This window comes from Epinephelus fuscoguttatus, linkage group LG23 (assembly GCF_011397635.1).
Source record: "Epinephelus fuscoguttatus linkage group LG23, E.fuscoguttatus.final_Chr_v1".
Taxonomy (NCBI): Eukaryota; Metazoa; Chordata; class Actinopteri; order Perciformes; family Serranidae; genus Epinephelus; species Epinephelus fuscoguttatus.
In genome coordinates this window covers 13,869,780-13,885,425 of record NC_064774.1, presented here as the reverse complement: position 1 = coordinate 13,885,425, position 15,646 = coordinate 13,869,780, and the positions used below count along the sequence as shown (strand labels likewise).

General features: G+C 40.9%; 1 protein-coding gene across 2 annotated transcripts in view; it reads right to left on the bottom strand.

Annotated features, from left to right (window-relative positions):
- The window catches only part of tesk1b (testis associated actin remodelling kinase 1b), a 45,701-nt gene that overhangs the window by 19,555 nt on the left and 10,500 nt on the right, over window positions 1-15,646 (bottom strand). The gene's annotated exons all lie outside the window — the stretch shown is intronic.

Genomic DNA, 15,646 nt, shown 5'->3' with positions numbered 1-15,646 from the left:
CGACAGTTTTTAGCTTCCACATAAACAACCTCTCACTCATCGTTATTAAGGGCTGAGAGTGTGTCAGCAGCTTGGGCAACATGCTCTCAGGTGTGTGTGTGTGTGTGTGTGTGTGTGTTTGGCAGCTGAGAAGCTGAACCCTGCAAAGCCACCATGAGGTATGTGTGGTGTTTCTTTCCAAATTCCTTATGCCAACCACTCTGCTGGTCATCTCCATGGACTTGCCACTGGAATGCCAATGTACACGCCTACATCAAGATTACCCCATGATATGGAGCAATTACACACACACACACACACACACACACACACACACACACACACAGAGTCAGAGTAAACACACACCCACGATGGGCTCACATGCATGGGCCCAGACACACCCTAAAGCTCTCCTTCAAAACACACTCAGCCTTGTAAAGTGCTGCTGTCAGCAGAGGAAAGGTCGCAGGCATCCTTTGCTCTCGCTCCGTGCAGCCAACATGTGCAGCGATGTCTGTCATTAGCCGGCGGCCCGGCAGGGCAGACTGATGCACAGCAAGACTCAGAAGAGGAGGAGGAGGAGGACGTGTCAGAGACTGCAGATGGAGGATGCACACAAGGGCAAGAGAAATGTGTTAGACCTTTAAAAGATCTGTGCTTTTAAAAGAGTTCGGGCTCCTTAGATAGAAAATATGAAGATGGTAGTAGCAGGGAAATGTGTTTCAGTCTCACAAAGTCCAGACGGGTAGTTTAAAGATGCCAAAAACAAACTGAATCTACAAATTATTATTTTTTTGTGTTATAATATTGGCATAGGTCACGTCATCATCAGTTAGATTGCACAGGGCTGTAGCCATGATTTTGGAAATATTGAGCCGGGGTTATTCCTGGGTTAAAAATGAAGCGAAGGTGGTACCATCCTGTGCAAGTGTACCAAGCCTTCAACTGGCTCAAGAAAACACTTTTTACAAGCTAGAAAAAAATCCCTTTAGGCCTTCTTGAGATGTCACGTTCACGAGAATGAGACAGATCCAAGGTCACAATGAACCTGACCTTGTACCTTTGACCACCAAAACCATTTCCCTCAAGTTGTCTTAAGATATCTCGTTCACAAGGGTGGGACTGACCGACAGACTGATGGATAACCCAAAAACAATGCCTTCAGACACATCTAAGGCCAGGAGGCATAATTGTGGCCCAATTGTCACATTGATTGTTGTGTCACAGATGTGAATTCCTGGATAATAAAACGTCCATCAGCAGTGTTCTGTAGCGGCCCTAATGATATCTGTTAATGTACTGCAGTTACGCACAACGTGACCTGGTTAAGTGCCTGAGAACATGACCACAAATACTGATACACTACTGATATATTCTGCTATCCTGCGCCAAATTATTTAGACTAATGACGGCAGGAAGTGTTTGTGTTTAGTGATTTAGACACCCCCGCTTTGCCGAAGTCCAAAAACAGACGGCTCTTGTCTTCCTCTTTGTCAAGTTTTGGCAGTGCCTTTCCCGGTGCAGTGTGCTGATTACGAGCGCTTCACCACATCAACGTTATGCCACAACTGCAGTTACAACTGACAGAAATCCACTAAGTGCAACACTAACTACCAAATAGTGTTTTCCATCAAGACACCTGTCAGAGATTTGTCAAGAGTTGGAGGCAGCACAATATCTGACGAAGCCAGCCGCCTCGTATTCTCTATACAGGAAAAACGTTCAGGAGTCCACCAATTTTTCCTTTTTGCACGATTTCCATAATAATTTAACTACTAAAATATATTGTAGCCAATATTGCCATACACAATTGCTTAAAATGCTGTTTCAAAGCATTTCCAGCAATGCCAGGAATACAACTCCGCTGGCAAAAAACAAATCCTGCTATTTGTATACAGTCAAATTTAAGGATTTTGACTCTGAACCAACCCTTAAAAACATGTGAAATTCAGAATATAGGATGCTTAAACATCCCAGCTCCCAGAAACAATATCAAGGACATGACCTTTCTGTCCTAAGTGGTAGCTACAGGCCTGAATTTGCTCCATGTATGGGATTATTTTGTATCTCCGACAGTTTTCAGGTGTCCGAGAGAAAACTGCAGAAAAAGTCTGCAGAACAAATCACATGTTACTGCCGTGTTACAGAGGTGGGCTGTGGTGGAGTGTGACCAAACGACTGACACTTGGTCAACTCTACAGGCATCTTTTCCCTCCTGGATTTCAAGGTCACTTCACAACTTCCCAATGTCAACATAACTGAGGATGTCTTGCTAAACGATGGGAGTATTGGAGGCAAATACAGCAAGACTACTTTAAAATCTCTTTTTGTCACCATAAGACTCTGCTGATCATTTAGATCATACTGTTCTGCTTTGCAAACAGTCGAGTCATTGTGGTATTTACATGATAAAGTACTCTGCAGTCTTACCAGTCTGTAGCCTGGCACATAAAAATAGCATCTACCCTTCAAAAGAAGAAGTACCATCATCATTAAATGTGCAACTTCTGCAGCATTTTTATCCAGACTAAAGCAAAAAATTTGCCTTAGAATCAACATTTTAGGACAAAAACAGGAAAGTTTCAACCGATTTGACAAGCGAGCTGACGTGTGAAGGCGCTGTGAGTGAAAAGTCCTTGAGGGGGTGAACTCCACTCACTCCGAGTATGTGTGTCGGAGAACTGAGAAAATTAGCTGCTCCTACAAAACAGCTCAAGGCTTAAGCCGCCTCCTGAGGCTCTGCTCAAAAAAAAAAAGAAAAAAAGAGTGTGAATGTGTGTGTGCAGGCGACTGAAATGATGCACCCTGCCAAGACGGGTCCATCAGCGAGCGAGCTGGGAGGTCCCCCCCTCTGTGTGGTCGAAACACAACCTGATCCAGGAGGCTACCAGTCCAGGTAGCAGACAAGCTGACACACAGCGACTCACTTGGGCTGTTGCGCAACACTGGGCTGACCAGGTCTAAACATGAGGGGTCACTCGTGTTCATAGAATACGTGTGTATCATCAGTGACCTGTTGCTCACTCTTTATTTGCTTGTTCTTTAAATGAAGGGAAAAGTGAGTAGAGGTTTCCCAGTAGCAGGTCTAACTTACACAAAGCCTGTGTTACAAACTTGGAGTTTGAATATATGTGGGTGTTTGCCAGCCAGAGAGGGTAGAACAGACACAGTGGTCTGCATCGCCGCAAAGTGTAGTTACATGTCTGGGAAGGCCCACGTCACGCTACAGCGTAGGACACAGCATAGAGAAAATGTGGCGTAACCTGCGAGACACATATATCCACAATGAAAGAGAAACAGGACGCACATTATCATTAACTTAGACAGCCTACATTCAACTGCTCAGATAGTCATGCTCTGGTGGACGATGGTGACGAAGAGGAGGATGAAAAAGAAAAGAGGACAGAGACAGACAGACAGACAGACAGAGAGTGGGCAACAGTGTGGAGACAGAGAGGGAGGACAGCTCAGACCCTTCAGGCAGCGACAGTGCCAAATGTACGATGCAGACAGAGAGCGGTGGCACCCAGGAAGGTGCCTCCTGTGGACAGAAGCAAGGAGCAATATGTCTTTCTATTTTGTCTCATATTGCCAATTTTTACAATGACTAGAGCAAGTGTGAAACTCAGGGGAGAGGACTAAAAGTCTCGATATCTCTGACTCTGCTGGTTTGATTTTGATCATCCTTTCTTAAAAATCTGTCTCCTCAACGTCTTGCAAGTGTGATACCTCAAATCGCTGGAGTGCTTTTCCCAGAATCTTAAATCTTTGAATTACCCAGAGAAATAAGGACACAGTTTCTGGGAGGAGATGGCCCTGTTGAATCTTTAAAATGTCATGTTGCACAACTTTAATTCACCTCCACTGGATCAGGGTGGAGGCAGACATTTCAGAGACAGATATAAAAAGCTGGGCAAAAGAAATATACAATCCGTGTGGCTTCACACAAATAGATTAAAAAAATGTGTGATTTTAGTGAACCGACTCTTTAGAGGGGATCTATTATGCTCATTTTCAGGTGTATTTTTGGTTTCTACTGGAGCATGTTTACAAGCTCTGATGTTCAAAACAACAGTTTATTTTCATCATCTGTGCTGAACACCTGTATTTACCCCCTGTCTGAAAGGCTCCGTTTTAAAAGCCCGTCTCTTTAAGCCACCCTCCTAGAAAAGTCCAGTCTACTCTGACAGGTCAGTGTAAAATTACACCTTCCAGGTCCATCATGTGGTGCCACTGAGCCACAAAAGACTATTTCCCATAGACTTACATTGTCAAAGAGACGTCTGTAAATTAGTGGATACAGGTTTGTTCATAACCATTTTTTTTGGGGAAAAATTGGGATTGGGATTTTATTCATTTCTTCAGATAACATTTTGAAAGTCTAGCAGAGTTGCATGATTAAATCATTTTATCCCCATTCGAGTTAGTGGAGATCTAAACCAGAAGTAGCCAACTCGGCCAGCAGAAGTCTCAAGTGTGCTTGCTCTTTGGGCCGAACAATGTAAAAGCAGAATATCCAGGTAATTTTACACACAGAAGTAGATTTTTTTGGGTTCATGCCACAGCTTTAAATGGATTGAACAGGGCCCCACCTCAAAACACTGTATCCAGGTCTCAACATCTCTGCACCGTCATTGTAGCAGGGAAATGACTGTAACGGAGAATTGCGGCACTTTTTACCATTAGAAAATCCTCAATTAATGCCTCTAAAGACAAGCAGACACGTTCTGGTGGGAATATAATCCAAAAATGGGGAGAAATTAACAATATCAGCTACCAAGATTTCATGTTTCTACCAATGTTAACATGAAGCTACATGTAGCAGTGTACTTGAAACTACGGAATGACTAACGGAGAATAGCTGTACATTAACCGTAAAAATAAATAAATAATAATAATAATAATTAAGAAATGCCTATAGACAACTGGACATGATTACATGTTTTCCTGGCATTAGCATGTAGCTACATGTAGCAGTGTACTCGAAGCTGACTGTATTAGAGAATAGCGGTACTTGCCATTGTAAAAAAAAATGATTGATAAAAGCCTCTAAAGACAATTGGACATGTTCCAGCCAGAACATGATTCAAAATCGAGGAGAAATTAACAATATCGACAACCAAAAGCATGTAGCATGTAGCTACATGTAGCAGTGTACTTGCAGCTGAGGAATGACTGTAATGGAGAATAGCAGCACTTTATAACGTGAAAAATCATCAATAGAAGCCTCTAAAGACAAGTGGACATGTTCCAGTGGGAACATGATCCAAAGTCGGGGAGAAATTAACAATATTGGCAACCAAAATGACATGTTTCCTGGGGTTAGCATATTGCTACATGTAGCAGTGTATGTAATGTAAACACTGTAATGTAAAAAGTAGAAAAAACAATTGGAAACAGTATTCAGAACAGTCTGATGCTTAAGGTTTTGCTCACAGGGATTACTTTCACATACTTTTACCTCATTATTTGAAATTTTGGTCTTGTTTAATACTAACATCAGACATTGTAATATTATATATATATATATATATATATTACAGGAAATAAGGAAAGGATAATAAGTCCCCTTTAAAAAACATGTCCCAGAGGTGACAATAAAGACAACTGAGCTTTGCTGCACCACCAAAACATTATACAATGTCTTTGACAGAGACTTGACACACATATGCAAACACTGAGCCATTTGTTTACTTTCTTGCAGGGGAGCGGCCTTCCTCAGAGTTCGGCTATCGCCAACATGTAGACGGGAGGAAACGCTCATTGTGTGTTGATGTAAACACACGTACCCTGTCTCTTGAGATACCCATATAAAAACACTGGTAACCATATTGGAACAGAGGGGGGGTGGGGAAACATAATTGTGCAACTCTTGCCCAACACCTCTCTATTTTAATCCCTGGTACAGTCGAAATATTTGAAGCAATAAACATGGTGGTTCAAGTGGAGGCAGGCCCATCACATGCTCCACGCTTTCGTGTTTGTGCGTCTGTGCAGAACGTAAACAAAGCTAAATACTTGTGTGGCGAGTGGCAGCGGAGCAAGTCCAGACTACAGCAAGGGAGGAGAGGGGAATAATGAGGGAAAAGTGCCACACTAAGCCGCTGATGTTCAAGTCTACACTGGCTCTTCCATACAAACACCACCAATCTATAGCAACATGGACACACACCGAGCCTCCTAATCCCGAACACTGAAACTGATCACAAGCACGCAGATGACAGCTGATGATGGATCGTGGTTTGCGTGTGCAGGCAACTCCTAAGAATCTGCTTTTTTTTCCTCCTCTGTTGTCTTTTATCTTTCAGAGCTGACATTGTTCCGGCAGCCAGGATTTACTAAGAGCTGGTCGCATCCCAACACGTCCTGACGGGTGAGTCCCACAATCAGTTTCTCTTTCTCTCTCACACATGCTTTTTTCAGGAGGAGTCAGTGTTCACCCGCAATTGATGAGATGAGACAAAAGATTCAGATAACCAACCCAAAGGAAGAAGGTTACACCTCATATTTCTCCAATTCATCACATTGTTTCGCCTCTAAAATTGTTTTAAAAATAGTGACAAATGTGCATTACAATTTCTAAGAGCCAGAAATGATGCCTCTGTTGGCCAAGGGCAGTGGTTTTCAAACTTTTTGTGCCCAAGGTACACCAAAGGCCAAAATCTCAAGGCACACCTGTATTTATATCTGTGCACATTAGCTTCTTTAACGTGTGTAATCACTCTTATTACAATGTAAGACAATAAAAATTAGAAAAACTAAGACCGATAACTTTCATGATACAGTCTACTGACATTTATTTTTCTCTTTTCTTTCGGTGGTTGGTCGTCTTCCCTGGTGCTTTGTTGTAATTTGCTCCGTACAATAAAGCGATCCAGTGAAACTATCACAACAAAGATAGAAGAGCCCATTTGTAGAGTAGACTGGACACTGAATGTTGCTGGGGAGTAGGGATGTGCCATATTGTCTCTTTCACAATAATATCTAGAGCCGACCCAAAAATTTGAAGCTTTGAAGCTTCGTTCGATGGCACGGGATTCGATTGGGGGGAAAAAAAAAATTGAATATTCAGCCTTTTATTTCTCCCGTTTTTTGGGGGGACCTTGAACGCAACACCATCTCCGACAAGGAAATAGAAAGCCCGAGACCTATTATCCTGCTTGAACACAGACAACTAAATTCTTTCAACAATGTGACTCAAAATAATGATAAGATCGATTTTATTGATGTAAGATAATATGCTGATGGTGACATTTTCCACTGGTCCGCTGTGCTCTGAGTCTGGTGTCAGTGACACATGCAGCTCTGAGTCACGTATCTGTCTGCTTGAGCTGCAGTGCGCGCCGAGGGTATTAATTTTTAGTGTTAAATCAAAAGTTAAACACTACTTATCAGCAACCAGAAGTGTCTTTGTTTCGTTTGTTTGTGAATATTTTTATCTTAATTCTAGGGTTGCAAGAAACTACCTTTTTGCCATAATTTGTAAGTTATTAACTTTTTTGAACTTTTTTTTCCCGCTCAGCAAAAATGAAGTCAAAGGTCAGTCCTAATAATATCGGTTTAATTTTTTAACATGATATGAAAAATTCATATCGTGATACTCGCGGTATTTCGACCTGTTGACATATTGACATCATATTGTTACCCACAGCAACAACAAGCATGGCTGAGAGCAAAATTATTACTGACTCGGTGGTGGATCCAAAAAGAGGAGCAGCTTCAGTAGTGTGGAATAAACTGTGGCGTCCTTATTGGTTTATGAACAGCCCCGGACTTCTCAGACTCTTTTAGCGAGTTACCGCTCATAGGGAATTCATTCAGCGGCTCCTCTGGCAGCAGCACAGCGTCCCCACCTCTCCTCTCTTGCCATGCGCACACGGCAGTTGGTGTTGTCAAGTCCTTTTGTCATAAACCCTGGGTAATGTAAACCTACGTGACGCTCGTGGCTCGACAAAAAACTACGTATATGTGAATGTGCAATAGGAACCCCCTTGCTGTGAGGCGACAACGCTAACCACTGCACCACCGCCTAGTCAAGTTTATGAAATTAATCATTAGCTGCAGCTCTAGTGACAATATAGCAAAGTATGCAAAATTAGTGAGGGTGTGTATTATCGACAAAACCCCTAACACAAGTAAAACACAAACAATGACACATTTTGTTATGTTTTTAAATTACAGTTTAACGATAGAGTTTTGTAAGGGGATAACTTTTCAATTTTTGTTACATGATACGAGATGAAAACTGGATATCCAAAACACATACGTACGACACTGTGCCCACACACCACAGCAGTGTTTGGCAACCCTTTTCCTTCACATTACCACTCTGTCACAAGCAGCTGCCACACAAACACACACCCACACACATCATCTTCACTCAAGTTGACAGTATTTGTCCTTTGGAGACTCCAGTCTGTTTTAAATCCCCTCTTTATCTAATTACTCTCCCTCAGCTTGTTATCGTCATATCTCATGTGTGAGCCTTAAACGATCCGAAACACACACACACACACACACACACACACACACACACACACACACACACACACACACAAAAAAAATCACTAATCTCTAATCAGGCTAAATCACAGCCAGTATGATAATTACCATGATGACTGGCTTTGTTATGGAGAAATTCTCACTGTGTGACTCATGTTAATGTATTTGAATTTCAGTTTTGCCTCCCACTTTTCGCAACAATTAATTACCAAGACAAACATTTGACATCAGCTCCAAAATTAATCAAGAAAATGGAGCAACAACACAAACACACTTTCTCAACCTGTGCTATATGGATATAAGTTAAGCTCATGGACCTGGGTGTGCCCAGAACAACAGACGCTTTGAGACCGAGACATTTATTTGTAAAAAAAAAAAAAAAAAACCCCAAAAAAACAAAAAAAAACCCAACTGTATTACAAGCTGTCAGTATTTCACTAAAAAGATTTTGTTAGCAGAGTGGAGATTATTTACATTTACTTATTTTTAAAGGCCTATGTGCAATATTAAACAAATACATTTAATTTGATGGTTTAATTTGAGGTAACTTACTGTACCAGCGTTAGCTTAAAGCTAATATTCATCTGCAGTCTCTGGGCAGATCACAATTAAAACATACGTACAACACTTTAAAGAAACAGTTTGATATTTTGGGAAATACATTTTGTAGCTTTCTTTCCAAGAGTTTCTAGATTGATCATCTTATCATCTTATGTCTGTACGGCAAATATAAAACCGTTAGCTGTTAGCTTTGTAGCTAGCTACATAGACTGGAAACAAGGGGAAACTGCTAGCCTGGCTCTGGCCAAAAGTAGTAAAATCTGGCAAATAACCCTCCATAAAATCAGGTCACACAATGTTTTTTTGTACAGACTACAAAAAACAAACATGATGTGTTAATTTGCGACCTTTAGAGATGCTAGCAGGTGGAATTAGGCTCAGCTAACCAGCTAATCTGCTGTAGCTTCAGATTTAGCATCGACTACAGGCATAAAAATGGTATCTTCTCATCCAACACGAGGCAAGAACATGAGTAAGTGCTTTCCCCACAATGTTAAACTATTTCTTTAAGACATACAACAAAAAGCATTTGGTGTGGTGAAACATTAGCTCCTTTTACACTGCCTGCTAAAGACACTGATGTATTAAGAGACCTGGATACAGCACTGAAGGCTGCTTAGTGGCACGTGCCCAAAATTGCTCTATATCCCTATTTAAATTAGCTGGACTTTCACATGATGGGGCCAATAGAGCAACCACACTAGAGACTTTCGGTAGGCAAGCATGGCTAGGTGTGGCCAAGCGGCAAACAACTAACGTCCGGTTTTGGGTTCCACTAACTTGAATGGGGGTGAAATAATTTAAATTGTGCAGCTCTTCTAGACTTTTGAAATGTTATCAGACCAAAGTGATCAAATCCTGACAGTTAAACAACGTATTCCCAGGGGTTATGATGCTCAAAAAAATGTATCCACCAATTTACAGACGTCTTTTTCACAATTTAAATCCCTTTAAATCCCGATGCTGTTCTTGGGGGCTTGGTTCAAGGTACAGGACCTTTGCACCATTATTCCTCCTTGCTGTTCTTTATAAAAAGGTGCGATCGCAGAGTGTGTGAACAGAGTTGTCTCGCCTTCAACAGTTAGGAATCGATGTCTGTGTAAAAAGGACGGCCGGCAGGACGGGACCATGGACGGGACACGTGACGTTTTGATGGTGTGTTATCTGTGCGACCCACTGTTGGGAGATTTAAAAAGCAGCTGGAAGCAGTTAGCAGCTAACTCAAGAAGAAGAATAGCCAAAAATGCAAATTGGAGACAGTTAGGTATAGGAGCCCCTTACCCCCCGACCAGAGATGATGATTGTTATTGTCATGTTATGCCATTGTTATTGTATTACAAAGAGTAGTGTAGTGGTAGTTGATGAGGTAGGTCCAATACTAGGTAGATGGGTAGGTTACTGAGGAGAAAGAGGATATACTCTTTTTGGCCGATAGGTGGGTTTACCGTTAACAGCCAGAGAAAGAGGTGGGTATACCCTGTATACCTGTGTATACCCTCCACTACACCACTGCTGACATGTATGTTATATATTACACTACCAGACAGAGCCTTTGGTACATACTCTGAATTAATTTCATCTGTATTTGTGCCTATTTTTTCTTTAAGCTTACAGATACGGACAAAACAGAGCAACACCACCGGAGATCGTGGAAGTAGTGTAGGGTAGTTCAGTGGGATATGACTGTAGGAGACAAAGAAATTAATAATGGCCGAATGAAACAAATCACTACTATAGTGAAAAGAATTCCCTGTCAAGATGTACATGATGGTCGCACAGACAACTGCCATCAATAATGCTGCCTCTGTTTCCAAGAACAATATCACGACCTCGTCTACAGTTGCCTCATTTGTTGTTCTGTGAAACTTCTGACTCCGCCCTCTTGTGCCATCTATTGGCTGTATTTATGCCATCATAAAGGACGCATGGAAGTATGTGGGCAGTGACATTCACAACGTTTGAACCTGACTATATTTTTGTACATAAAGGGAGTATAAAGGAGCCCGTACATGTCATACCTATCACACCTCTTTTGCTACTGGGATGCCAGCATGCTTCCTAAAATCATGCACGGGGGCAGCATGATGGCACTGTTTTTTGGTTCTGTATAAAAATGCAATGATGGCACAATGAGGGGACTTTGTAGAAGCCCTATAGCACAACCTGTGTGTAAAAAGGGCCATTAGCTATTAGCAACGCTGACACAAGCTGTCTGATTGCTCCTGAAAGGCCTACACGGATCCAAACATACAGGACTTCTACAAGAAAATGAAGCACTTAAAGTCATTTTTAACCAAACTGGGATGCTGTGGAAGCTTCTGAAAACAATGTTGTGAGATTTCCATGTCTCATGTAAATTTTGTAGAAGGGCCAAATGAGAAGCAAATCTGATAAGAAGCCTGTTTCCTTGTTCTTCAACAGCAGGCCTTATCTGTATTAGAAAATATACATATCTATTATCAGAACCGACACAGCTGGAAAATGACACCGTAATCTAATTAGAAATCAATCCAACTCGTTTGTTCAAAAAAACAAACAAAGAAAAGGCACCCTGCAGCCTTGAGAAACAGACAGGATAAATAAATAATTACTTCCTGTAGTTAACTCAACCGTTGAGTTATGGTGCACTTTCTTTGTGAATGAGGTTTTATTGCTTCCAAGCCTTCAGGTTTTCAGGTTCAGTTTGTGGCTGATGGGTAAAAGAATCAAAACAAAAAAGTCAGAGTGTTGCACAAGGCCAAACACACACACACACACACACACCACCAGGAACCTTCCTTTGAAGAATATTAAAAAGGAAGATGAAAAACAGCACCTGAAGGATTTGTCCCGACACGTGTGCTCCCTTCCTTTCACCCTCTTTTTTTTGTCTCTCCTTTTATTTTTTCAGGTTGCACAATTGCACACATGAGAGGTGAATGGCTGCCTGTCTGCCTGCCGCGAGCCTCCATTGATCTGCATCACACACACACACACACACACACACACACACACACACACACACACACACACACACACACACGCGCGCGCGCGCACTCACACGGTGGCAGGCCAGGAGCCTTTGTAGCCAAGTGCAGGACATCCATTTCAAAGCCTGAATGTAAGTAAATGCACCATATACGTTTTAGTGACTGCTTAATGTGATGAACAAAACATCCAAGAGAGTTTTTTCTCCTGCAGAACAGTTGCTGCTTTTCCTTTGAACTAAACCAGGAACCACACAGGGACAATCGTTCAGTCAGCCATGTCAGCAAACTTTTAAAATGTGACTGATAGCCGCAGTAACAATTTTGCATTTATATGGCGCAATCAAAAGGCCAAGCCGATCCAAACCTAAGTGCCAACTTAACAAGCCGGCAGTAAACACAGTGACATTTGCATGCTCATTGGCCATTCAAAGGGCAACACTGAGGGAGTGGCTTCAAAAGACTAGAGAGTCTCGCACAAAGCCCCAGGAGTGAAGTCATGACACAAAACGTTGTATTTAATGAGGTGAGGGTCGACTTGGCCATGCGTTTTTTAAGACTGGATTATTCAGAGAGAATATTTAATTCAGAGTTTTTTATTTTGAATTGATGAAATGTCAACGTCTCAGTGCTACAAGGATTTAATGTGATCTTATGAGTCACTGCTGTCCTGTGAGTGACTCAATTAATTGTTTTAACCTTTGACGAGTATAGTTAATGTTTATGTACTCGTCTTGCCAAATGTTTGGCCCATCCCACATGAGATTACAAAACACCACTGTATGTCAGATCCTCCGGTCACAAATATACAAAGCACACAGACTGAACAGATATTCAGTCTATCAGTTTATCAACAGAACATAAATATGTATGAGTTTTTGTTTGTGCTTTTGTGAATTTAACAGTTACAGCATCTAAAATGTGAACCTCTGATGCTTTCCTGTGTTTTATATGAAAATAAAAAAGAACATTTGTGGGTTTTTAACTGTTGTTTGGAACAAAAAAAACACTCTGAGGGTGTCAATTTTCACTCTGGAAACTTGTGATGGGGATTTTCCAATAATATATAGACCAAAGTATTAATTACGTATGCAACAGTCCAAATATGGAGTCAAAAGCCAAACCAATTTTTAACCTGATAAATTACTTTTTTCTAGGGGTGGAAATCACTGGAAGATCCACAATATGATTTTATCACAATACTTACGTCACAATACAATATTATTGCGATATGTTGAGTATCGCGATAAAATCTATCGTGATTAATTACCTTTTTCAACTGTAATTTATGCCCCCAAATGAAAACTTTGCATAAATTATTCAAGTGGGCTATCTAAAGTTTAATTTGTATTTCTAATATTAAGAATTTACAATCCGCTGTATAAAAGCTTCCAAAATCCCACTGAATAAAACTGATTTTTTTTTTTGCTTGTCACAGCATTGACAGGTGCCCTCATAACCACATCATGCATTCAGCTGCGAACCCAAACATTACACAAATACCTGGAAAGAGGGAGCAGGAATGCTTGGCACCTCTCCTACATCGGTATGAAGCAGCTCCTCATAATCTTATTCACAACATGTGCAGGTATACGTCCCATGTCTGTTTGACAAGTATACTGTTGTGAAGTTAAGCTTCCTTTCAGTCTGAACACACAATTTCTCTGACTACTCTGATCGCTACAACACCAGCTCCACCTGCTACACGCTGAAACATGAACTCTGCAGAACAGACTGACTCCTTTGTTTGAAGCAGGAGTGATAGGAGGAGAAATATCTAATTACACACTGCATCCCATAAACGTAAATTGCTCTAAATTCCCCTAAAAAAAAAATCCACATGCACACATATGGTGACTTGCACATGAGCACAATACCAACTGTCTATGAACAGTCCTTTCACATGGCTTCATAGGGGTGGGAATCACCAGAGAATCCACAACAGAATATCATTACAATAATTAAGTCATGATACAATATTATTGTAAATATGTTGCAATTTATTACCTTTTTTAACTGTAAATTATGTCCCCAAAGGAAAACTTTGTCAACATCTGTTTTATCTATAGATAAAGTTTTCAGTCTGTTCATCTCATTTCAGTCATTTTATTGCAGCAGCAAATTGTATCTAGTGGAGTGAAAAAGCAACTGATTATATTATTCTAATAGGCTGCCTTAGCTTTAATTTGTGTTGTCATTTTAATAATTTATATCATAAAAAATCAATACTTAGCTCTGTGTGAAGATATGATATTGCACACAAAAATATTGCAATACTATTCAGTGATCCTGCCCTGCAATACTGAAAACAATATATGTGTTCATGCAAGAAGATTTTCATAATCCAATTATAATAATAAAAAATTACAAAACAAAACTTTACACCAGTCATTTTTCACTCATATCTGATCTGAAATAATAAACAGATAAATCAATAATGACAGCCCTATGATGCTCAAGATAAAGCATGTGGCGCTTGTTTGTCCTTTAATGCCTCCCAGACCTAGAAATTAAAATTAAATTAACATCCACACAAACCCTATTAGCACCGTAAAAGATAGAGCCGCAACAACTAGTTGATTAATCAATTAGCTAATCGACAGAGAGTTGTTTAGCAACTCTTCTGACCATTGATTTCATGGTTTCTGCTTCTTAAATGTGAGAATTTGAGGCTTTTCACCATCATACCTGATGATGAACTAAACAGTTTGGGATTTTTTTTAACTGTTTAACTGGAGCCACTTGCACAAAACACCTTAATTTTTCTCCAATAGGTTAAACACTTAAGACTTAATTTTTCCTAAGCTGAGGGACTTACTTAAAGTTGTTGCACAGAATCCCTCAGAAGATTTCCTGAGTCCTGAGCAGTGGCAAAATACTAGCTTCCATGATAATCATTTGTTTGATTGCTCTCAAGTTTGTGATACATTAAGTTTTTTGTGCAATGGTTTCACTAACTTTGAGGGATTCCTTAAGTTTAACCAAGACAAGGCGAAAGAAACCTGTTGGAAAAGATGTGTAATGTGCAACTGATTTGATTTAAGAAAGCCTTAACATGGGCTTTAAGGAAAATCTTAACTTAAGGTGTTTTGTGCAGGCGGCCCCTGAAGACTTCACCTTGGGTTCTGGGACATTTCAGGGCATGTTTTATTATTTTCTGCGATTTTATTGACAAAAACACAATTGATTAATGGAAACAATAACGGGCAGATTAATCCATGATAAAAATAACCATTTATTGCAGCCTGAACACAAGCTCACGTCTCAAAGCGATGCAGTTTGTTCCCAGGCCAGCCGCCCTTTGTACTGTGCTATCTCTCACACCATCGCACTGATCTGTATGTGGCAACTCTGAGCCATCATTAATGAGGCGAGCCTCAGAATTAGCCTCTGTGCGAGTGAACAGCAGCGTGACAAAGGGGGGGAAGGCGGCTGGTCTGAACTGAGAGGAGGCGTATGAGGTTACCTGCACGTGTGCCAGATCTACCTGTCCTGACCGTATCCACTTACACACCAAAACACACTGTGTCCACCTTACACAACATGTGGGTCACACGTGCAGAGAGGAGGGCATCATTGGAGGGGACAGTGAGGTGTGAATTTCCACCATGACGCCATCCTTTAAAAACTCCATCACC